General features: G+C 43.0%; 1 protein-coding gene across 9 annotated transcripts in view; it reads left to right on the top strand.

Annotated features, from left to right (window-relative positions):
* Positions 1-24,428, top strand: part of Sgms1 (sphingomyelin synthase 1) — a 247,928-nt gene that overhangs the window by 22,059 nt on the left and 201,441 nt on the right. For all 9 annotated transcript variants that reach the window (XM_076919091.1, XM_034498761.2, XM_076919098.1 and 6 more), the window contains exon 2: positions 10,957-11,036. The gene's annotated coding sequence lies outside the window, so the exon portion shown is untranslated. The remainder of the gene's footprint in view (positions 1-10,956; positions 11,037-24,428) is intronic.

The following is a 24,428-nucleotide window of genomic DNA, read 5'->3' as shown; positions in this document are numbered from 1 at the left end:
GCCTGGTTGTCTCAAGTCACCATTGGCGTGAGATTTGAGAAAAAGAGATGGGGCAGGTTTCGGGGCACACAAACAGCTGAGATCCAGAGCTAAGCAGTTGGAAGAGGATTTGTAGAGGTCAAAACTTTGTGGATGAGCTACCTGCACTGTTTGCCCAGAGGAGGATCAAGCGAAGACACTGGTCAGAGAACAGAGCTATTGGTCCTTTCTTACATATGCCAGATAGCACTAGGTCCTAACTAATGGCTAGTTGGCACATTAATTGATAACTGATATTCAGGAGACTGACTGTCATCTTGTGATGCAGTAAGAAGTATATGGGTTCTGCCCATAGTTTGTGGCACATGGCTGCCTGAAAGATTTAGAATCTACAGTGAAAAGTGTCTGGTGGCTGGGGTCCCTAGGTCATCAAGGATGTGAGCCTTGTTTCCAGAGTAGGCAAAGTACAAACTAGAGGGTATCTTACTTTTCTGTTGTTGTGATGAAACACCACAAACAAGGCAATATTTCTCTGAGTTTACCATTCCAGGGAGATAAGAGTCCATTGCCATCGGGGCTGGGAAATGAGACAGGCAGCAGGCAGGTGTGATAGCTCGGGGAGCAGCTAGGGGCTTACATCGTAAATCTCAAGCAAGAATTAGAGTATGAACTAGGAATAGTGCATGGCCTTGAAACCTCAGGGCCTACCCCTAGTGACATCCTTTCTCTAGTAAGGCCATATCTCCTAAATCTACCCATGCAGTGCCACCAACTGGGGACCAAGTGTTCAAACAGCCGAGCCAATGGACATTCAAACCAACCCAGAGGGGCCAAAGCTAGAGTTGATTAGAGTATCAAATGCTTTAACCAGCCTTGCCTATATACTGAAGCTTCCACAAGCCCCAGGCAAGTTTTTCCCAGATTTCCTAATGCCTTGACCCTATAATGCAGTTCTTCATGTTTTGGTGACACCCCCCACCACTACCACCATAAAAGTATTTTTATAGCTACTTCATAACTGCAACTTTAATGCTGATATGAATTATGGTGTAAACATCTGTGTTTTCAAATGTTCTTGGGCAACTCTTGTGAAAGGGTCATTCAAACCCAAAGGGTCCGCATGCCACAGATTGAGAACTATTGCTCTTGGCTGTGTCCAATCACCTGAAAACTCTCCAACCCTGTGCTTACAGGGGAGGTTGAAAAGGCTGCCTGAAGTCACATAGCCAGAAGAAGAGATCTGTGCTTTAATCCAGATGTTTTGTAGACAGACTTGTTTTTGGTGGTGGTGGTGGGTTTGAAGCCCTGGCTGTCCTGGAACTCATTCTGTAGATCTGACTGGTCCTGGACTCCTTGGTCAGCTTCCTGAGTGCTGGGATTAAAGGCCTGCACCTCATCACCTGCCCTTTTTTCCCACCCATACACACTTTCTCTTCCATACCACTCAATACGTGTCTTCTGGCACCAGCTGTGTGGCAGGCATTTCTCCAGCTTTACACAGCTACAGAAGATGATGCAGCTCCCACAGCTTAAGGGCTCAGCCCCACAAGACTGGCCCCCATTTCAGCTTGCTTTGCCTGTGTTTCTAACTCAGGGAAACACTTATGTTTGCTGGTTTATCATACAGGACATCACAAAAGATACAGATGCTAAGAATGAGAGTGTGAGAGCACAGAGGCCAGGCTATTGCTGTGATAAACCTTATCTTGTGGTTGGGTCTTTGGGATTGGTGTGAAGGAGTGGAGGATTGTGGCCATGGAATTGACAAGCCCACGAGTTCTGTGAGTGGAGCTTACTGGGTCACTGTCCTCAAGGCTTTCTGAAGGGAAGCAAGGACTCTTACCAGGAACTATGCTTTGATGCTAGAGGCCATTGGTTTTTGATTTGACAAAGAATCTGGCTGCATTTCTGCCTGTGTTCTGAAAATTTGAGTGAAATTGAAGTAAACAACAATGGACGGTTTGGCAGAGGGTATTTCAAGAGAGCACAATAGATTGCAGTGTGGTTATTATGCGCTGCATTTATTGAGATTTAAAGTGTGCGAGACAGCAGAAGACAGAATAAATAGAAACAGGAAACATGTAGTCTGGGAGAGAGAGGGATGTGAACCTTGCTAAAGGTGAAAAGAGGATGTGGTGCAATACAGACAACGAGGCTCTAATTGTTAAAGAAATTAGTGCCATTAAGGAGGAACCTAGGGTTTGCATTGTGACCATAGGAAAGGTCACTTGAGAGTAAAACCTCTCTTATTTAGAGTTCCAGGGTGCTGCAGTGGTGCAGATTTGGCTGTAAAACTCCTGCCTGAAAAGACAGAGCCTCCAGAAGATCCTGCTGGAAAATGGCTGTTCTAAGGGCTACACAACTGAGGAGTTACCTTAAGTCTCAGAACAGACTTTGGACTTTGAACAGTGTGGAAATTGATAAGACTATAGGGATGGGCTGGAGGGTTGGCTCAGCAGTTGAAAGGACTAGCTGCTCTTGCAGGGGACCCAGATTTGAACCTTGGCATCCACATGGCATCCCAACACTTTGCAATTCCAGTTCCAGGGGATCTGACACCTTCTTCTGGCCTTCTTAGGCACCAGGCATGCACATGGGAGGACAGACAAACCTGCAAGCAAAACACTTGTGTATGTTCAGTTAATATGTTAATTAAAGGAAGATGTTAGGAACCTTTGAAGTTGGACTTAAATGCTTGTTAAAAGCATTATGCCATGGCTCTGTGCTTATGGGGGCCAGGAACAGAATATTATGGTGCAGATATAAAATGGACTCACACAGATTCTCACGGTTGAACATTTGATCCCCAGCTGATGGGTGGTGCTGTTGTAGAAGTGGGGCCTGGGCTTGGGGCATGGGGAGGGACTGAGCTTTGGAACCTAGCCCTGCTCACTGTCTTATCTCTGCTTCCTGGTCCATATCGATGTGAGCAAGTAGCCTGTTCCTGCTAGCCCTGCCACTTCTCCCGGCATGCCTTCCTCACAATGGACTGTATACACCCTCAAAGTGTGAGCCCAAATAAGTCCTTCCTCTCTTACAGTTGATGTTTACCAACGTTTTGGTTATAGGAGTAAGAAAGTAACAGCCTTTCTGATTGGTGTGTATTGTGTGTATGGGATTGATATGTCATTGCGATTTTGATTTGCATTGCCCTAATGGTGGTATTGGATGTTTGTTTGCTTATATATCTCTGGCTCATATGTTCTGTTGTCACTGCCATTATTGTAGTCTTCTTTCAGGTGGTTATTATACCATACTATTTATGGTAACATTGTTGCCAACCTATTACAGCATATTCCAAAGATCAGGAAATGAGGAGAGGAAAAGGGTGAGGGGAGACTACACACACAGACATATGAGTATATGTCTGTGTGTTTAAATGTGTGCATGTATAGTCTCATTTTGTTTTTACAAAACCCGTAGGGCATTAGTAGTGGCTTCAGGTTTATGAGCTGAGGAGGCCATGTTCAGGAGATGTCTGAGTACCTACAATAGGGTCTGAGCCAGTTACATTACCTATATACTAGTTTGTGACTTTGGACAAGTTATTTTTAACCTATGAGAGTCAACTTCCTTATCTGTGAAGTAGGGATCTGTGTGACAGATCTCTCAGAAGAGACAAATACAAACATATTCTTTAATGGACCAGCACAAACATATGCAGAGCAAAATGACTTGTCTGTAGGTCAGACTGAGAAAATGTGAGTAGTGGCCATCTCTGCTCTCTTCACATGGCTCATAGTGTTCTGAGGTAGTTTCTATTCTATCTCGTTATCTGCTTTGAAAAATGGCCCCTTGGTAGGTGTTTGCTCCCTCTGTGCCACATACCAGAGCAAACACATGGCTCAGGTTTTCTCAGATCAGTGTCAGTGGGGCTGGAATGACTGGAACACTCCAGTTTTGCAATGCAGAACTACGATCCCAAACCCATAGCTGCTGCTGCTGCTGCTCTGTTTTTCCTCAGTGTGCAAACAGGATCAGTTACCATGGCGACTCCTAGGCACTAACATGGACACTCTGTTCCAAAGTTCATATTTCATATGTAAAATACCTCTTCCACACAGCACAGGGGTGCTGTTAGGAGCTGAGCTCAACTCCTTGAACTGTGGTTTATCCAGGGTTGCCAGAGTTCATTTTGCCATTTACTGTAATGGTTGTTTAATTGGATGGTTCTTCATTGGCCAGATAGTTTAGGATGATTTTCAGGAAACAAAATATGGTTAAAAAAATATGTTAAAAAAAAAAGATGCTATTTTAAATGCGTGATTAAGACTTCCTGATCTAGAAAAGTTAAAATGAGCCAAATGTTTTACTTTGAATCCTTTCAGTTCCAGTGTTTGCATAAAAATGTGTAATGCTTACTAATGTTCTAAAAGGTTGATCTAGTTGCCAAGGTTATTCTGATTAGGGTAGTATGGAAAGAGGAAGCCACTTTTCTTTCGAAGACTTTATTAATTATTATCTGTGTGTGTCTGTCTCTGTGTCTATATGTGTATATGTGTATAGGCATGTGTGTGCAGGTACCTGAGGAGGCCAGAAGGGTACATTAGATCTAGAACTGGAGTTTACAGGCCATTGGGAGGCTCCCATGTGGGGGCTGGGAATCTAATTCCTCTTTGAATTAAGAGCAACAAGAACTCTTAATTGCTGAGACATCTCTCCAGCCCCAGAACTAGGAAGTCTTGGTATTAGTAAAAAAAAAAAAAAAAAATCATTAGATACATGTATGGCTGTCAAAATTTTATCAGGTCCTTCATTGTGAAGAATGAGACTTTCTGTAAAATCACCTCTCTGCTTTTCTCTTTAAGTAGCTAGAGAATCTTCTCTCTTCCCCTTTCACTGTTAATCATATCTGCACCATGCCCTTCTATGTGTCCAGTGCGGTTTTGTGTTGATCTTGTTAATCCTTACAATAGCCCTTTGAAATAAAACATCTGCATCTTGTCGACGGAGATCTCGCGTACTAGAGGACATTTGCCTGTCTGGGTAAACCCGTGTGGTACTGGAGCTGGGCTCTTCTGCTTGCCAGGAAGACCGGGGCATTGTCACATGACTCTGTGCTTTTTCTTTATGCCATTCTCATCATTCTCATGTTCATCAGCTAGAACAGTGTTTCTCAACCTGTGGGTCTCAACCCCTTTTGGGGGTAGGGTGTTGACCCTTTCACCAGGGTGTCATATTGGATATCTTGCATATCAGTTATTTGTATTACAGTTCATAACACTTGCGAAATTATAGTTATGAAGTAGCAACAAAAATAATTTTATGGTTGTGTGTGTGTGGGTCATTCAACATGAAGAACTGTATTAAAGGGTCGCAGCATTAGGAAGGTTGAGAACTGCTGGTCTAGAGAGTCCACTCCAGAGAGAAGATGGACTTTAAAGTACTAGGTGAGTATCGGAGTATTGCCCCCACCATTTTCTTTGACAGCCTATGTTATTCTGGCTGACTTTCTTAGAATCTCAGATTAAAATTTCTTCAAGGACAAAATGGCTATGTTCCTCCTAGCTATGTGGGAAGAGCTAGAAATAGTGTAGATGGAGTTACAGTCGGTTGTAAACCTCCATGTGCGTGCTGGGAATTGAACCTGGGTTATCTGGAAGAGCAGCCAGTGCTCTTAGCTGCCAAGCCATTTCTCTAGCAAATAAATGATTTATGAATGATTTTAAAGAGACAGATACAAATTATTTAGAGATTGAATTAAAATGATCCCATTAGGTAACATTCTAGTTCTGTCTTTCTGAGACTCCTTGGCTTGTATAAAAATACTTTCCTGACCAAATTGAAGGAATTTTTTTGGGTGGGGGTGTAGAGAGGGGTGTTGAGACAGGGTTTCCCTGTGCACCCCTGGCTGTCCTAGAACTAGCTTTGAAGACCAAGCTGGCTTTAAACTCAGAGATTCTTCTGCCTCTGCCTCCCCCCCAAGTGCTGGGATTAAAGGCGGTTGCCACCATCACCTGGATAAAGAATTTCTTGTTACTTGTATTTAGTGCCAAAAGAGTACGTGGTGATCTTATTTTTTACTAGAAATGCAGATGATTATAAAGTTGCCATTTCCACCTAAGAAATTGGATTAACCAACTCTGCAAAGGATGTCTTTTTTTATGGAAAATATTTAATTTTTAATAGAGGCATTAAGAGGAAGACTTAGTTGCAGTATACAATAGCTCCATCTTACAGGTGAAGATATGAAAAACAAAGGCTGCTCTCTGGTAGAAGAACTGTTTTGTAGAGACTGTTGGTCCCTCGGCTTTAGTTTTGAATCTGGCTGTCGTGAGCAGGTTCATCCCCACCCCTTTTATCGTAACAGAAATAAGGAAGGACCGCACTGGGAATCCATTGGGAAGCAAACGGGCTCTGCTGTTCCCCATGGTCCGTGCATGGTACTGGCTCATCTCCGACATCATTCTCAAGTCTGTACAGTGTCCTGTGACTAATGTGCCCATCTGTCTGGGTCACTGCTTTGGAGTGCTGTCTATTTGCAGCAGTGTTGTGGACACAAGGAAAGCTTTCCCTTTTGTTGGTTGAAAGCTTTCCCTGCAATTAGCAAAACAAGCATGCCTCTTAGAGCGAGCCTGGAAAGGCGGCTAGAGTCCGCTATACACAAACACTTTGGAGAACAGTTTGGCTTTACTTAGAGGAGTGAACTTGTGCAGCCCCCAGCCTTGCCATCTTTCCCTAGGTAGAGCCTGCAGAAACTTGCCGAGTGCACCAGGGGACAAGTGCCAGAATATTAGGGCAGCATTATTCACAACAGGTGAAAATTGAAAACTCCCAGGATCCTCAGCAGTAGAATAGAACTGGGAATTGTGAGCTTCTTCACACAATGAAAAATGTGGAATGGTGAAAAAAAAATTAAAAAAAAAAAAAAAAAAGGAATGAGCTGCAGCCACATGAGTCAACAGGGATAAATCTCAGCATCAAACTTTAGGGAGAGGACATCTCAGAAGAATATGCACATTATGTTTCCTTTACATTGAGCTTAACTTAGGCACAACACAATGGCTTATTGAGAATACGTATGTGGTGAGATGATAGAAAGAAATGAATGATTGGTTCAAAACTCAGTCTAGTGGTGCATCTCCTTGTTGGGGAGATGCTGAAGAATGAGGAGAGAAAATGCAGTCAGCAAGTGCACACACACACACACACACACACACACACACACACACACACACGGTCTCCCAAACAGAAGCCCAGGCCACATGTATTCTATTACAGTGCTCTTCATTGCATGACAGATACATTGGAACTTTCACTAGACCCTAAGAACGATCTCACAGCTTCCGTGTGGGGATCAGGAATGTGGGAACCGGTTAGCTGGATGGTTTTGACTTGGGGTCTTGTGGAGCTGCAGTGCTGACGGATCTGCTTCTACAATGGACCCCCATGCATGGTTGTTTCTCACTGGTTTTTCTCTCCGTTTCTCACTGGTTTGAGGAAGTATATTTTACTGAAAATGTGTCCCTCTCTGCAGAGCTTCTTTTTGTTGGTGTGTGTGTGTGTGTGAAATCATACATGTAGTGGTCAAAGGACAATCCATATGAGTCCTTCCAGGAACCGGGTCTCTTTCCTGTTCACTGCTCTGCATTCCAGCTAGTCGCTGGCTTGCGATCTTCTAGAGACTCTCCTTTCTGGATCTTCCATCTTACCTAGAATCTCTGGGATGGCTGTCATGCCTGCTGCTTCTGGCTTTATTACATGGAATCTGGGGATTTGAACTCAAGTCTTCATGCTTGCATGGCAAGTGTTTTACCTATTGAGCTGTATGCTCTGCTCTTGTACCACTTCTTGGGTGTCTTCATGTCCTGGCAGCTGGGTCCCCTCCAAAGACAGAATAAGATATGAGCTGCAGAGTCTTCATATAGCATTTGAAGCATCTCTGTGGCACTACCCCAGTATTGTAGCATTTACACACAGCAGCGTTATTCAGCATGGAAGGGGATGAACTACACCAGTCTGCGGATTCGGGGAGGCAGGGACCACTGGGCGCCATTTTAGAGGCTGGCTTCCACAATTTCTCTTTGTAAAACATATTTCAGAATAATAACTGTTTAGAGACAAAGCTAAATGAATGTCTACTTATTTATTTTGGATTTTTTTTGAGACAGGCTTTCTCTATGTAGTCTTTGACTGTCCTGAAACTCATTCTGTTGACCAGACTGGCCTCAAACTCAGAGATCTGCCTGCCTCTGCCTCTCTAGTGCTCAGATTAAAGGCATGCACCATCACCACCTGGGGATGTTTATTTTTATATAGTAACCATACAAATATCACTTCAAATGAAAATGTCTTACAGGTCAGTGTAGGGTGGAAAATGTCACCAGTGTGAAATGCACTCCTGCGTGGCTTGAGCCTGCCTGATGAGCTGGTGCCTGTAGTGGGTCAGTGGGTGGGAAGGAGGAAGAGGAAGAAGAGGAGGAAGAGGAGGGGGAGGAAGAAGAGGGAGAGAAAGAGGAGGGGGAGGAAGAGGAGGGGGAAGAAGAGGGGGAGGAAGAAGAGGGAGAGAAAGAGGAGGGGGAGGAAGAGGAGGGGAAGGAAGAAGAGGAGAAGAAAGAGGAGGAGGAGGAGGATTGGACCCTGTTGACACCTGATGCAGAGATGGGATTGCAGGTCTCTAGATTTCATTTTGTCTGCCTCTACATCTGGCAAAAGTCTGGGACTTCTGATTTTGAAGAGGTGTCTTCAGAACACAGGTAATTATGAGGTGACATTCCATGGCGTACCCATGCCTCTTCTATTGCTGCCTGTAAGAGAACGGGAAAGCAGTTCACACTTCTCTTCCCAGACTCCACAAGTGAGAGAGCGAAGCTGGAAGTGGCCTTGGGAAGTCAAAATGGGATTTTTTTTTTTTTTTTTTTTTTTTTTTTTTTTTTTTTTGGTCTGCTTAAGAGTTCAAATACCAGCAGAATTCTTGTCTTAGTATTAACAACTTCCAAGTTATTATTTGCTTAACCTTCTATCACCAAAATCTTTGAATTAAGATGGAGGTTTCTAGAAAATGCCTTATATATTTCCCCCTTAGTTTTGGGCGGTTGTAGGAGCGGCTGCTTAGAGAGTATTCCTGGGGGTCCAAGTGCCTCAGTTTGTGAGTCTCCTTTGTGAATCCTAACATCTCCGGAAGGCAGGCTAAGCCCCAGGCGAGGAAGCAGCTGGGAGAGCATCTCTCACTTTTTAAGCTGACTAGTGAAGAGGCCAGGACCGCGCACCCATGACCTTTGCTCATCAGTTAAGCATCATGCCTGTGGCCTCTGTGCTTGCAGACGTCGTGTGTGTGTGTGTGTGTGTGTGTGTGTGTGTGTGTGTGTGTGCGCTCGCGCGCGCACGTGTGTGTGTGTGTGTGTGTGTGTGTGTGTGTGTGTGTGTGTGTGTGTGCTTAGCAGAGCGGCCCTTCCTAAACAGAGGCCCTTGGCTCCTGTGCATGGAGAGTTTGTGTTCTCCCCTTTCCTTCTGGGCTTCATTTGTGGGGCTGTGCCTGTGCTGTTGTATTGTACCATCCTTTTCATTGTGTGAAGAGGAGCAACCAGCAAGGGCTTCCTTTGATTGAGGCAAAGACGAACGTGACCAGCGTTCCTCTGTGATGCTTGTTATTTACTTCAGTTAGGCAGCTGTACTCTTTTGAGAAAAGGGAGGAAAATGAATTATATGTATAAAATGCCAAAAATACACGAAGGTCATTGTGTCTACAAGGAAGTATAATTATTAGTAGTAATTATAGTAATTGTGATGATTACAGGATTAATGGTACTATTAAGCATGATTGTGGATGTCTTCTCTTAGGAAACGTGTTGTAGCACACACCCCACGCGCTCCCTCAGGTGAGGGTGTTGTTTGGCCTTTTGGCTCTGGGCTACTTTTTGGAAGAGCATCATCTCTGGGGCAGAGCAAACCGTGTGTAGTGAAACTCTGATTCAGAAGTCGAAAGACTTAAGTAGGGATTTAATTTCTGTTATTTTCTACTTGTGTATCTTTGTTAGACACCTTCTTTGGCTCTTAGCTGCTCTCTCTTGAGAGAGGTTGGTAAACTCACTTGGAACTGTAGGGGAAGATTGAGTAGATTAGGTACCTCCAACGCAGACGTCCTGTGGTAACAATATGGGTGTGACTTAGGTCTTACCCAGCTGATTGGCTGGGGAGTATATAGTTGGACTTAGGATGGGCTGAATCTGACTATGTTTGCCTCAGAGGAGTTGAGGAAGACCTGCAGTTTCACTGTGGTGGTTGATTGTTTAAAAAAAAAAAAAAAAAAAAAAAAAGCCTGATATGTCAGGTCTCAGAAATTCAAGGTCAAAAGGAGGCCCAGGCTCTTACAGCTTGGTCTTTTCTGAGCTTGGGCTGAGTTCAGCCATGACACTGTCTAGAAATGGATTTATAGGAAGAGAAACTCACCATGGCACTGATATTCAGAAAGCCTGAAGAATGGGCATGATGGCCATAATTAATAACAATATATTGTGAGTTGGACACTTGCTGAGAGTTCTTAGCACAAGTAAGAAAGTAACTAATAGCCGAGCATTCTGAATACAGGCTGGGAAGGTCCAAAAGAATGAGCCAGCCTGTGCTATATAGCCAAACATGGCTCAAAACAAACAATAAGAGAAGGTAATTAAGGACAAGAAGTAATGGATATGTTAATTAGCTGATTGTAGTAATAGTTACTCGATGTGTACATATGTATACATATGGCAGAATGTCGCTCTATATCCTAATCAAGGCAGTTTTTGTCAAGAATATCTTAAAATGAAACCAGAGAGAGAAAGGAGGAAAAAGAGATTCACAGTGAGGTTGCTTTGATTCCAAGATAGTGTGAGGGAGGCTGGAATTTCCCATGGTCAATATGGGATCATTTTGTTTTTCATATTTCTCCCTGTTTTTTTAAGCTATAGCAATATTTTCATCTCGAGATTTGCCATATATTAAGTACATCTTCTGACTGAAAGAACATTGCCTTCATACGTTGCTTGCTGTTGCTTGCAGGGTGAAGGCAGGGTGAAGCGGTGCCTGAGGACAGACCTCACCATTTGATTCTATTTAGAAGAGAGCCATCCACTCGGAAGGTGAGTAAAGACTTGTCTGCAGCTTTATAGTAGGAAATATTCTCAAGCCTGCTGAAGAGTGGACAGAACGGACGGTGTGCCCAGCACCCACATTTGAATATTGTTAGCGTTTTTGTTAATTTTTTTTTCCTGTTTGGGTAGGTTTGTTCCCTTAAAAAATATTTTGACTATTTTTGTTGAAACACATGGGAATACGTTGCAAATATCATGGCATTTTCTCCTAAATGTTTAGGGCTTCTAAAAATAACAACAGCCTCTCATGAGTGGCATTTCAAAACCCTCATAAATTATGTGACACCAGATCACATAGGTAAACACAAGAGTGTAACAGAAATTGTCTCCCTTCATAATTTACAGAAATAAAAAGATTTTAACTACATCTAATTAGCGGGCAGCTAAGCAGTCTGAATTGGGATGACAAGAACCATGTGTATATAGAGGTATGGTGTTGGCCCAGCATAAGAAAGACATCCTGTGCTTAATTCTTTTCCTGTAAGCTGCCTGTTCACTTTGGCTGCCATTTGGTTGGTTGGGTGAGTGGATCAGATGGTAACAACCCTCCTCCTGAGGAGCCGTCATCAGTAAACCAGTCTGTGTGATCATATGATGATTAATTTAGAAAAAAATCCATATATGTAGGAGAACATGCAAAGATCATGAGTGACCATGTAAAATTGACAATGTTAATAATGTTAAAGTCAACACCAGAGAGGCTAGAAATGATTCCAAGCTAGACATTTTGCATGAAAGACTTGTTGGACTTTATAATTTTCTAATGATGGTAGTTACAAGTCATTAAACATCAGATCTGATAACAGGAACCATTATCTTTTACAGGATAGCTATTGGCTGTTCTGAATCCCAGGCTTTTAACTACATGTATTATAAATACTTAACTCAAGGTAACTTTACTAACCAAGCATACATGTGTGACTAGCACTCAGATTAAGAAGAAACATCTCCCTTCTAGTAAATGCTACACTGCACTCTTGCTTTGTAGCAGCATAAATATGGTTTTCCTTTGTTGTTGTGTGTGTAATGTCACATTGTATTTTTGTATGTTTTTGTCACTCAGCCATCTACTACTCCTGTTGTTGCATACGGAATAGAATGCCCATTCTCATTGCTATCAAGCATTCCATTGTGTGGAAACACCATGACTTATTTATTCTAGCAGATATGGATCATTTTAAAGGGTTTGCACCCAGGCCACCCTCCATACAACTGGAGATTAGTGAGGTTTGTCCTTACCATGGCTCTAGTGAAATGGCAGTGGGACATCCAGCCTTGGCCCAGCTGCTGCTGTTTGTGAAGACGTTCTGACATGATGAAAGATGCAGGCACATGGAGCTCTGTGTGGTTTCTTCAGTCCTGCAGGGACTGCTCCTGTGACTCTCTGCTCTTTTCTCCTGGCACTGTTCTGTGTCCTCCTCTGCCTGTTACTCTGTAGTATCCCCAGGCAGACTGCAGACTCTCAAACAGGCCATCGGTGAATAAACAGTTAAAAGCTTAGTAGGTGATGATATGAGGTATTAAGTAAGGGAAAGAGAACATCAGCCGTGCCTTGTACCTGAGAGCCTGTATTGTGCTTATGGAGTCACAGTTGTGGACACACAGTACTTGAGTTCCGGAAAGTAAATTCAAAGCTGGGAACAGGGTTGCAATTAACAGGCAGTTGGCACCGTGGAGATTCGCATATATACCCCTAACCAAGTATATCTGGCTCAATTTAGAAGCTGGTTAAGGGCCAGAAGAACATATTATAAGAAAAGTATTCTCTATAGGAAAATGGTATTTTTATCGCCAAATTGTTTTTTTAAATAAAGTTTTATTCAAATACGGTCACTGCTGATTTGCTTACAAATTGTATTATGTAACAGTAGAAACCAGGGTTACTTAAGTAGTGGCAACAAATGATCATATGGCTCACAGAGCTGAACATACTTATGACCTATTTTTTTCCAAAGTGATTGCCAGCTCCTGCTTTATGTGATTAAAGCGAAAGTGTAGTAAAGACAATCTGTGTGGCCGTGTAAGAATCTGAGCTCATCAAGTTTGTTTATTCATTCATCTCACAATATTTAAAGTGCCACCAAATTTTATGCACAAAATGATTATCTGATGATAATCAGATAAAGTTTGTGCACTTTTTAAGAGGTGCTTGAGAATGTAAAACTTCCATTCTAGGTTTGTGTTTTCTTATGAGGTATAACAAAATAGAGTATGGAAATAAAACTGCCAGCCTCTCAATTTACAATTAATATTGTCAACTGACAATTAGTTTTATAAATTTGATATGTAGTTGCTCTGCACAGTCCAGCGACTACCTTAGTAGGAAGACTGTGTAGTGAGACGGAAACCAATTCATACAGCTTTAAGACCCAGACTGTTTGGGCGGTGATTCTAGGCTGTGGGAAGGCTGCCTGGTCTGAGAGAGGGAGGGAGCTTTTGGCATGCTTATCACAGCAAGCCAAGCCGGCCTTCGTAATCATAACAAACCAAGATAATGCCGTGGGGACTGTCGAGTACAAATCGGTGTGTGTTGGAATGCTTATCCTTCCTGGCTCAAGGTCACACATGATTGTTTATTAGGAGTCCGTAGACAGCACTGCAAGGAACACAAAGTAATGGCTTTTATATCTCCCTAAGAAATATCATTGTAACCTATTTAGTAGTTTTTATAAATGCTTGTGTGTGTTCTATGGGTGGACACTTGGGTTGTCATTGTCTTCCCTCTCACCACCCATGACTGTCCTCAGACCAGCTATGATTATGTCAGTGAGCCACCAGAGACCACATAGGCTACACTTCCTTCTTTCAGCCCAAGAGGTCTTTTAGGAAGTGAGCCCGGGTGTTTACTCGACGTTGCAGTTCTCAGTGATGCTCTCTGTCACCTCTGGAGCCACCTGACCACAGATGAAATGCTTTTTACTCTACTTGGAGGCAGGGGCATAGGTGGGCAACAGTGCTTTCCTCTGAAATCTCAAGTCTTCTGAAGGAACCACCACAGAGAAGGACGGTTCCTGAATAGCTGAGTGAGCGTGTGAGGTGAAAGCCAGGATGGTTTGTTCTGTTGTCAAACTTGAGTGCAGTCGATTGTCTCTAGGAATTACAGTTTGTTTCCCAGAGGTTCACATCCTGGAGGTTTGTGAAATGCTGCCACTGACAGGAGGCAGACCGGCTAGAAAATCTACAGAGGAGGCCTGGTGGCTGCTGCCCTCAGAAGAAATAAGCACAGTTCATGAGACCCTGTAGCTTATTAAGGATGCGCCTTCCTTTGTCCTCTGTAGTGTTGCTCACCACGATGCTCATGCTCTGCCATTGTTGACAATGTCCTACAAGGACCCACCAGAACTGAGCAGAAATTGGTGTCTGCTTCTGACCCCGAAGAACTGTGAACGAGACAGCCCTGTAGCTAAGATGCTTCACCCTAACCGTCATAGCCTCAGCTGGCTTTGAATTTTCAGTTCTTTTGTCTCGATATCCTAAGTAACTGGGATTATAGGCTTGCAGCACTGGCCCAGCCTAAAATATCATTTCCTGAAGGAAAAAAAAAAAAAAAAAAAAGCTGATAGGTAAAATCACTTGTTCTGTGGCTCAAGAAAAATCGACCTGTTCTGTACTGCGTGGAGCTATCTCACCGAGAAGGCAATCCTTAGGAGGGTTGACTTCTCAAGCCCATCTAGTTAAAATTTACTTTGTTCCTCTCAAGATTTATTTTCAAAAAAAGAGAAAGTTCTGAAGTTCATGTCCGGGTGGCTCAGTAGAACAAAATGTGCTTTAGAAAGTATCAAGATGATTCTCTTGGCTTAAAGTGACAGAAAACCCAACTCAAATTACCCACTTAGTGTGCAGGTGATTGAGCCCAGGGATGGATCTCCCTGAAAGAGGGGCCTGGCTGGGGATCTAAGAGATATTGTGAGGGTCCATCTTGACTGTGTGCTTGTGTGAGTGGGGACCTGCAAGCAACTTCAGGTTCATCTTGTCAGGAAATGGTCTTCACACTGTGACTCCATGTGTGCCTGACGTGAGGCTAGTGGGGCCTAGCCTCCCTATAAGGTTGGAGCCATCATTCTGTTTTGATTGAATTGTCCTGGTCCGGTGCTTCAGTTCTAGAGCCTGAGGGTAACATTTCCTTAGCTGGAGTGGAAGTGCAGACAGGTGGACAGGAGGTTAATGGTTGTTGCCTTTACTGACACATAAAGGTAGTACCAGGAAGGTCATTTGGTACTGGAAGGTTCACTAAGTGTGATAATGATAATTAACATGCATTTTTATGGTTTGCAAAGCATTTTGAGGTGTATTCTTTTGTTTGAACTGAGACACGATATAGTAGGGCGGCAGAATGAACATGTGATAAGGAACATGAATGAATTGTATGTAGGTCAGACTGCATGAGCTTGACATGTTACTGTTTGTGCCCATCTCTCTAACTGTTCAATGGGCACAAAGGTTTTTACCCCTCAAGGGTCTGGGGAAGCTCAAATGAACGGTTATTTATGGGGCATTTCTAATAGTGCCTCGTGGTTCCTTATCCCTCATTACTGTGTTGATGTCCTGTCATGTGGCCCGTAAGGGTCAATATTGTCAAGTCTTGCCTTCATGTCGGCTGCGGGGCATTTGAGTTACTAATTAATAAAGGAGGCAGAGACGAGGAACCCATATAAAGTAGACCGGCGTATAGAAGTGCCTCTGTGCCCAAAGGCCACTGTTGTTATTTACTGAGCTGACCTTTCTTCTTTGTTCTGCTGATGTTGCTCTGCCGTGGTGGCAATATATTTGAGTGGGAATGGCCAGGCTCATGTAGGGTTGGCATTCACTCAGAAATGTTGGTCGCTTGTTTAATCAAATCAGAGCGGTAATGACATACTGCCTTTTGTGGTGGGAAGGGATTCAGATGTGTCAGTAGGATGTGAGATGTGCTATCTGCCTCAGGTTTGGACTGTTCTTATTGTTTCTTAGGCTTTTAGCCAGCTCTGTCTAGAGGCAGTCACTGTTTCCCTATTAAGAATACTTCCTCACAATTGCTGAGTTTTCCTTTGTAATGTAGGAGGCTCACTCTTGGGTCTCAGACATTTGGGGAGGGTCATGTTGTATTTTGAGGATAACAACAGTGATTTCTTTCTATTTACTGCAGACTCAAGACTCTGGAAGATGGGGTCTTATTACTGTTGGGAATTTACAAGGCAGCTCCCACCTCTGTAGCTATCAAAGCAAAGAAAAACTTGGTGGAAAACAGTTTTGGCTCTCTGTGCCATGCTTTTAAGGAAAAAGTGGTGTTAATCAGTATTTACAAAGCTTTTTTTTCACGGCCAGACTCCTGCTTCCCTTTGACACTGCCCTACAGTACAGTTTCCGATGTTGGCAGCTGCCTGGGATGCGGGAGGAGCTCACAAAAGCCTTGAATGAGCTGGGCCTTTGCCTTTGTGTTTTATTATTATTTTTTTTTAGCCTTACTTTTGACAAGAGAGCATTTACAATGAGATACTGTCGGGAATTTCCGATGAGTCTCCCACGAATGCCTAGTGTCCAAACATTCCTTTGTTACTGTCTCTTTAACGAGAGGAGGTGTAACGTTTGAGTATTGATTTCAACACCTGCTTTTAAGATCATAATTACATTCCAAATGTACAGGTACTCAGAGGGTAAATGGATTAACTTCTAATTCTGTAGACAGATCTTGAACTTACCAAATACCTGTGGGAACCATAATAAGTTCTTAGATTTAACTCTCCCCGATTTTATTCTTAGCTTCTCCAGGGCCTTTTGCCTTGCTAAGTAATCTGGATTGTATGTCAACAGTTACTGCACTGCTTTTGACCTGGGTGCATCTTACAGCTGGGAAAATAGGGTCACCCTCATTTTCTGTAATGTCAGCAACAGAAATAACATTATTAGCTACCATGGGCTGGATAACACCGTTAGCTTGGGTTGATTATCTTGTCTGGTATGTTCTCTTTTAAAACCTTAAAACATGTCTTTAGTTGAAATAGAATTACATCCTTTCCCCTCAAGCCACAGTCTGCGTCCGTTGATTGTCCTCCCCCCCCACAAGCTGATAGCCTCGTTTTCTTTGATGATGTGAAATATGAATCGAACCACCCAACTCCTGGTTTTCGTGCTCCCTAAGCTCTGGTGTCAACTATTTTGCTGTTTCCATGAATTTGACTATTTGGAAAATATGTCACGGGATGTAACACTGAAAAAACTCAAAGAGGGATTTTCACTCAAGTCTCAGGACAGCGCCCACCCAAAAACTCATGAGAGACCAGCTTGCTGCAAACACATGAGGCAGTTTAATATCAGAGCTCTTGGCCAGCCCATATCTCCATATCTCACATAGGAGATACAGGGACTGACTCCGAGGCTCACAGGATTAGGACTTTTTATAGGCAAGGGGTAGGGGAAGTGGGAGATTTTTACGTGGGTACACATGATTGGTTGGTTGTTTTACATTTTTGAACATCAGCAGACTGTACCGGTCGATGGGGCAGAGGGCAGTTCCTGCAGGTGGAAGCTTATCTAAGTTAGCATAGTATTTAGTTAAACTTAAATTGTAGTTTCTTAGACCTTGAAAAGACCTGGGGGGGGGGGGTTGGAGGAACACCAGATGGCCCATTAGTCATTTGGACATATCTCTGTTCTTCTAAGGATGTCCTTATATACTTTTTATCTTTCATGGTCCAGCCAGGTCCTTGGAAGACTTAACAGGCCTTTGTCTTTCGTCTTATAACTCTATATTTTCTGTAACTAATTAACTGGGCCCAAACCTGCTGACAGGCATTTTTAACTATTTAGGTTAGGGAAAAGGAATCACAGGGCCCTGCTATTTTTATTAGTTTGGGCCTATTTCAAAATTTTTTTCAACACAAAGTGATTTGTGATAAGTGGTCCAAATGAGAGAGGAACCCAGGTTCAGTCTCCATCAGACCCCTGTGTTTCTCTATACTCCCAGCCTCTTGTCATGAGCAGTTTGTAAGTCTGGAACTCACCTGGAGCATGCTGTGCTCCCAGTAGTCCAGTGTCTGCAGATCTGATGGCAGCAGGTATTATCAACTTCTTGATACAACTATAAAGGAGTTCCCGTCTCTGGCACAGTTGTGCTAAGTTTAAATAGTGAGGCACACATGAAAGTGTGTATTTTGTAAGTTGTCATGCTCTATGTTGAATGCAGCATAGTCTTCTTTTAAAAGTTTAGGCTTTTGTTGTTGTTTTGTTTCCTTGTTTGTTTTAAAGGGTCCAGTTTCTTTTTACTATTCCTTACCTGGTGGTTTATCTTGTTTTGTGTAAATAGGATCCACAAATGTCTTGTTTAACAGCTTGGCTACATTTCTTCTTGATTAAAAAAAAAAAATCATTCACTTTTCCTTTGTAAAGACATGTATGAGTAACCAGCTTTCTACAGGAGGGTTCTGGCAGTATTTTAACACATTGCTTTCATCTTGAAGGACTCACACCTGGAGCCATCCTTTGTTGTGTTGTGGGTGGTGCTGTGGGCGGTGCTGTGGGCGGTGCTGTGGGCGGTGCTGTGGGCGGTGCTGAGGGCTTGCTGCTCCATCCTTAGCAGGTCAGTTCAGAGTAGTCCTTGTAGCCTGCCTCTGATTGGCTTTCTTCCCAGCCCATATTCTGATTTTTCTTCTTTTACTTTCTGATTTTGCAAGCTTTCTAACAATTTGCAAATGGGAGGTAAGGCTTCTGAGCTGCTGTACACCTGAGAGCGTGACACTCGTGTATAATTGATTGCCTGGCTAGGTGTAGAATTCTTGGCTGGGAATCACTGAGTTGCTGATGCTCACCTTCTCCCAGGCTCTTTGTGAAAACACTAGCACCTGCCGACTCTCAAGTCTTTGCAGGGTCTTCTATTGTGTCTTTGGACTTCACTCGTGAAGGCCTTCAGCAGTGCCAGGCAGTTTAATGATAACCAGCCGTAGTCCGGGCATGCTTTTCGGGCTTTTGTTTTTGTTTATTTTTGCTGATGTCCAGAGAGCGTTGTGATGATGAGTTTACCAATATGACAAAAACTAGGAACATTTGGGAAGAAAGCCTCCGGGAGGGAGTGGCTCCAGTTGGCCCTGGGCCTACCTACCAGTGAAGGATTTTTTTTCTAATTGGTTAACTGAAGCAAGAAAATCCACCCTGAATGTGGGATGCACCCTTTCCTGGTGTGGGGTCTTGTTTAAAGAGAGACTTACTTAGCTCAGTACAGAGTAGGGTGTTTCTTTTCTCTGCTGCTGCCTGGCAAGTGGCTGTTTATCTTGAGTTCTCAGGCAGACTCCCTTGCAGGGATGGACTGTAGCATGGAGTTGTGAGCCAAACAAGTCCCTGCCTCCTGTCTGTGCCGGGGCCAGAGCACAGGAAGGCACAGAGTTCACGGCACCGGAAGGAGATGCTCATTCCTTTTGTTATCATGTTCTCTGCTGCAGTATTGGCTTCTGCAGTTGTTTGCTCAGCTTCTTTCTGGACCTGCTGAAGATGTCTGGCTTGTCTCTGAGTGCCTCTTCCCAAGGATAACTTACATTTTCCAGGAACCCTTCTAACGTTGTTGATTTATCAGTTGTATTTTATTTTCTGTTGCGGATAGCTCCCGAGTGTTTTCATGAACTAAGTAGATATTCTGAGATTAACATTTTTACCTTTTGAAATTTTATGTTTCTGCCCCCTTTTTGCTTCAAGTTGCATGTTTCCCCTTCTCTTGTCTTTCACGTTAGATATTTTATGTGCCTGATAGTTTTGGAATGTCTGATTCTGAGGCAGAATGGGGCTCCACAAATTTGAAGATATGTTCTGTTTTTTCACCTTTATTTTTTTTTTTTTTACCTTTACAAACAACTTGAAGATTTTACTATCTGGTTCCTGCTGTCTTTGTCCTTGGAGATTTATGCCTTTTTAAAAGAAATAATGATTTTTGTGTTGAGAATTTTGAAGAGAGGCACTAAATGGATTTGGTCATTTAACTTGAAGTCCGTTTGGAAGTCTTAAAAACCCAAATCAAAACCAAACCAAATAAGCCAACAACAAAAGGAGGTCAGAATTTACAACATCAGCCTTTGGTCAAACACACCTGCAGGGCGAGCGTTCACTCTATTTCAAGGTGTGGTATACTTTTAGATGGTCCCAGGAGAATACTGGCTTTCTTGTTAAGTCTGCAACAGCTGCGTTGCCGCCTTTTTGGGTTAAAGGTTTTTTTTTTTTTTTTTTTTTTTTTTTTTTTTTGTCAGGGCCTTAAGTACCAATAAATGTGTGAATGATAATTGGACTTCCTGATTTAAAAAAAGAAAAAACACTTCAAAAGATCCTTATTGATGTTTCTAAAAGGAATTTTCCAGGGGCTAAGCATATAATCCTTAGATTAAAATGCAGCAGACACATTAAGTTGTTTCCCATAAAAAGCAGAATAATACGCTTTTAAATCTATTTGCTGCTGGCCACCCACAAAGGACATTCCTGGGCCAAAGAGATTAGACATAAATACAGCCTGGGGATCTGGGTTAAACTTGTGAGTTTTATTCATAGTGAAAGCTCCCACAAAGCCCTTGGGCTCAGACTGCTGATGGTGGGTAAGGAAGTCTTAGCTTTAATTCTGAGAGCAGGTCTCTGCATATCTGAAGCAGCTTTAGGAGGGCAGAATGGTTTTTTTTTTTTTTTTTTTTTTTTTTGTACAAGCTAACTGGCCGTGGATAATTTGATAATTCTCTGGTGGTCAATTCAGTTGCTTCCTCTCTTTCTGAATATGGGATGTACCACCAACTAGACCCACACAGAGCTGTTTGGAGGAATGCTTTGGTCATTTTGCAGTAAGATATGTTTCTGGCCTTGGCAGTCACTAGATAACAGGCCTCGTTTTCAGAAGGCTGTGGTGACACAGAACAGCCACTCCTCAACGCCTATTGCTTCTGTACCCAGGCAGACAAGGAAACCCTGTTTCCATGCTGATTGCTAGGAAAGCTTGCCCATGCTGCTTCCTTGGATGTGTGGGGCGGAGTGCTAAGCAGTCTACTTTCCATCTAAACCGGCCTGGACGAACTCTTTGTAGATCCCAGACTCAAGGGTTTCCTGTGTTTAGAAAATCACCCTTGTCTCTTAAAAACTCCTACAGTCTAGTAATGTTTTTAGCCAAATTAAATATAAATAAAGCACAAGTTCTTGCTTGTTAACAAAAGGGACCTTCATTGTTTAATTAGCAACTCCTCTCTTGCTCCGGACTTCTGTCTTCGTCTTGCCCTTCAAGCCAGCCTTCTTGCTTCTTTATATGGTATTAATGTGAACCACGTGAGCTGTGCCCTCCAGGACCTTTGGTGCTAAGAGGGGGCCCTGCGGATGGTGGCACACTAGCTGAGCCATGCTTACTTTGGGCTTTCTGCATATTGTCACCCCCATGGATTATCACAGTTACTGCTTCTGCCCTATATACCCGATTTCGAAGTCCTGGCCCTAGTATGGGTCTCATGTCTCCTTGGCTTTCTTCAGCTTATCTAAAAAAGCTTGCATTTTCAAAAGACTTCTGAATTCTGAGGGCCAGCAAATGCAAAAAAATCTTCCTGCCCCTTCTTCCTCTTTCTCTGTCTTAGTGAAGAGAAGAACTATTATGGTTGTCTGCAAAAACCACCACTTTCTGAACTTGCTAGAATTAGTTCATGCTCAGTGCTTAGAGCCTAGCTCAGCACTATTTATAGATTCCTGGATAAAGATCCAGAGAACCACTAAAGACAGTTTCCAAGCACATTTCGACTCTGTGCTTGAGGGATAACAGTTATTAAAATTGTATCCTGCAGCCAACATGATGTTGGCATTCAGTGTTTGGTAACTGTTATTTGTATTTGTTAACGAATTTCTGTTGGCTGAACGTGTGTGTGTGTCTGTGTGTGTGTGTGTGTGTATGTGTGTGTGTGAGAGAGAGAGAGGTAGAGGGAAGAAGGGAGGGAGAGAAAGAGAGAGAGAGAGAGAGAGAGAGAGAGAGAGAAAGAGAAAGAGGTTATTTTATAACGGGTGACCTCAGAAGTGCTACCAGGAAATAAAGGGGTTAAATTTGTGACACAGATTCTGATTAAAAAAAAAAATATGTGAAGTATTATGAGACAGAGAACAGCTTTGTCATTTGTCACTTGAGATTGTCATGAATAGACCCCTCTTCTGGCTGAGAATTATCTATCCAGTTTCTCTATGAGAAAAATTATTCTCCAGCAGAGGGTGAATGAAAGATTCTATCCACTGTGGGATACTTTCAGCATGTGGAGGGGGCGAGAGAAAGGGTGGCATTTATGGAATTTGACTGTTCTGCCAAAAGGGGTGTGCTCTCCAGCTGCAGCTATGGTGGTTGCTGGAGGAGAGCTGGGACCAGGGACAGTGAATCTACAGAGGCTCCAAGATCAGTGCCATTGGTAGGGTGTCTTAGAGATTACTGGCATTTCATGAGATCCCTGTGTGGATGCCCCAGTTAGAACACTGGATGATGATTGCTCTCCATAGTAAGACGAATAAGAATTGGAACAGGAAGGGGGGCGGGGGAAGAAGGTACGTGTTATTGAGCAGTTGAGGTGTGTCTGCCCATTTCTACCTAAGCTCAGGTCCTGTAAGCACTCTGAGAGAAATTCTTGTGTGATGATCGCTCTTGAGCCAAGGGCTCCAATCTGATTTCTGTAAGATGATCTGCTCCCATGTGTAGGCTTTGCATAGCAGATAATTGTTGTCATATTGGTAGTCTGTACTGAAGAAATCCAAAGTGAGGCCAGGGGATGAGTTTTTGGCAGATAGTTCTCTTCTTCCACTGCATGTACTATGGACTGTGTTGGATTGTCATGTGTGGTCAGCAAGTGCTTTGGCTCAATGAGCTGAACCATCGACTGGCCCTTTTTTTAGGGCTGGTCTTTCCTTCCTTACAGGCATGCCCGGAAGTTAAGCTAAATCCCTCATAGGTGTGCTTCCAGGCATGCCTGAAGGTGATTCAAGAACCTGTAAGTTGACAGTGACCAGCAATCATTACAGAAGGGACACATGGTGATATTTGAAGTATGTCAGTGAGAGAGCTCGATGTTTGAAGCTGGAGATAGAAGCACCACTGTAAAGCAGAATTCAGAGACAAAAACAGAAGACATGCAATTAAATACATTCTTTGGGAGCCATCTTTCCTGTGAATAGCTCTGTGAATAGGAGCTACAGAGAAGGAGTTCTCGTGGGAGGAATTCCATGTTAGGTCACCATGCCTGAGAACCACTTCTATACTGTCATGGCTTAGTTACTGTTGGAAGGACTGACACAAATGACTCCATTTTTCCTGTTGACACTGAGACTCCTGATGTAGTGCAGGCTGTCCTTGAGCTTGGGATAGTCCTGCTCTTGCCTCTCAGGCATGAGATTGTAGGCATGTGTCATCATGCCCTGTGAGTTCATTCCAGTCCTGATGGACTGCTCCCACCGCCTCTGTATAGTTCCCTCCAGTGACATTCCTGAGAAACCATCTTGTTTGGTCTTTATGGGCCCCTGTCACTAGGATGAGATCTGTTTCCTTTGGTCTGGTCAGATCCCATATTTTGTGTGTCTGTGTGTGTCTGTGTGTCTGCGCGCGCGCGCGCGCGCCTGCACCCCCGTGCATGTGTGAGGAACACTCACAGGTGATAATGGGCAAGTGCCAAAAACGTTTTTGACCAAATTCAAGCCATCGGAAATTCCCTGGAGTCCCCCAAGGTTTCAGTTATGTCCATTCTGTGGCAATTCTTATAGTATTGTAGGAATGTACTCAGCGGATTTTTGTTAAATGTTGAACTACTTCAGAATGTCAGTTGTACAGCAGATTCAAAGCTCTACAAGATTTCTATCTTGTAAGATAGGAAACTTACAGGAGCAAATGTCTAAAGAATGAATAGTTTGAAAAACTATTTCCAGTGGATTTGATGGTACGTGCTTTTGCGGAGGACGGACTCTATGGAGGACAAGATCTAGACCGGCTCTGGATGGAACACTGAAGGAAGTTTACTGACAGAACTGTTCACTTTCATTTCATATAGGATTTTAAGATGAAAATTATCATTTGTATTTAATACACTAGGACTGTAAAAGTTACCCTAATTTTATTTTTATGAATACACTTAAATTCTCTATTTAAGGAATGATATAGCTTGTCCATATTAGGTTGCTTGTGTGTGTGTGTGTGTGTAACTCCCATTTCATCTTCCTGTTTTGTGAAGGGACGTTAAAGTTTATCAAGGGCCTTTCTCTATCTATCTGGATGATCATATGTTTTCTGACTGAAAATGTGTTTACATATTGTTTCAGTTTAGTATTGTCTTAGTTGTATGACCAAGGCAATTTTTAAAGGCAAACATTTAATTGGGGCTAGTTATCATTCCAGAGGTTTAGTCCATTATCATGGTGAGGAGCATGGTCACATGCAGGCAG

The sequence above is a fragment of the Arvicanthis niloticus genome, chromosome 1, assembly GCF_011762505.2.
Source record: "Arvicanthis niloticus isolate mArvNil1 chromosome 1, mArvNil1.pat.X, whole genome shotgun sequence".
Taxonomy (NCBI): domain Eukaryota; kingdom Metazoa; phylum Chordata; class Mammalia; order Rodentia; family Muridae; genus Arvicanthis; species Arvicanthis niloticus.
Note: the sequence above shows the minus strand (reverse complement) of the source record. Positions and strands in the feature narration are given on the sequence as shown.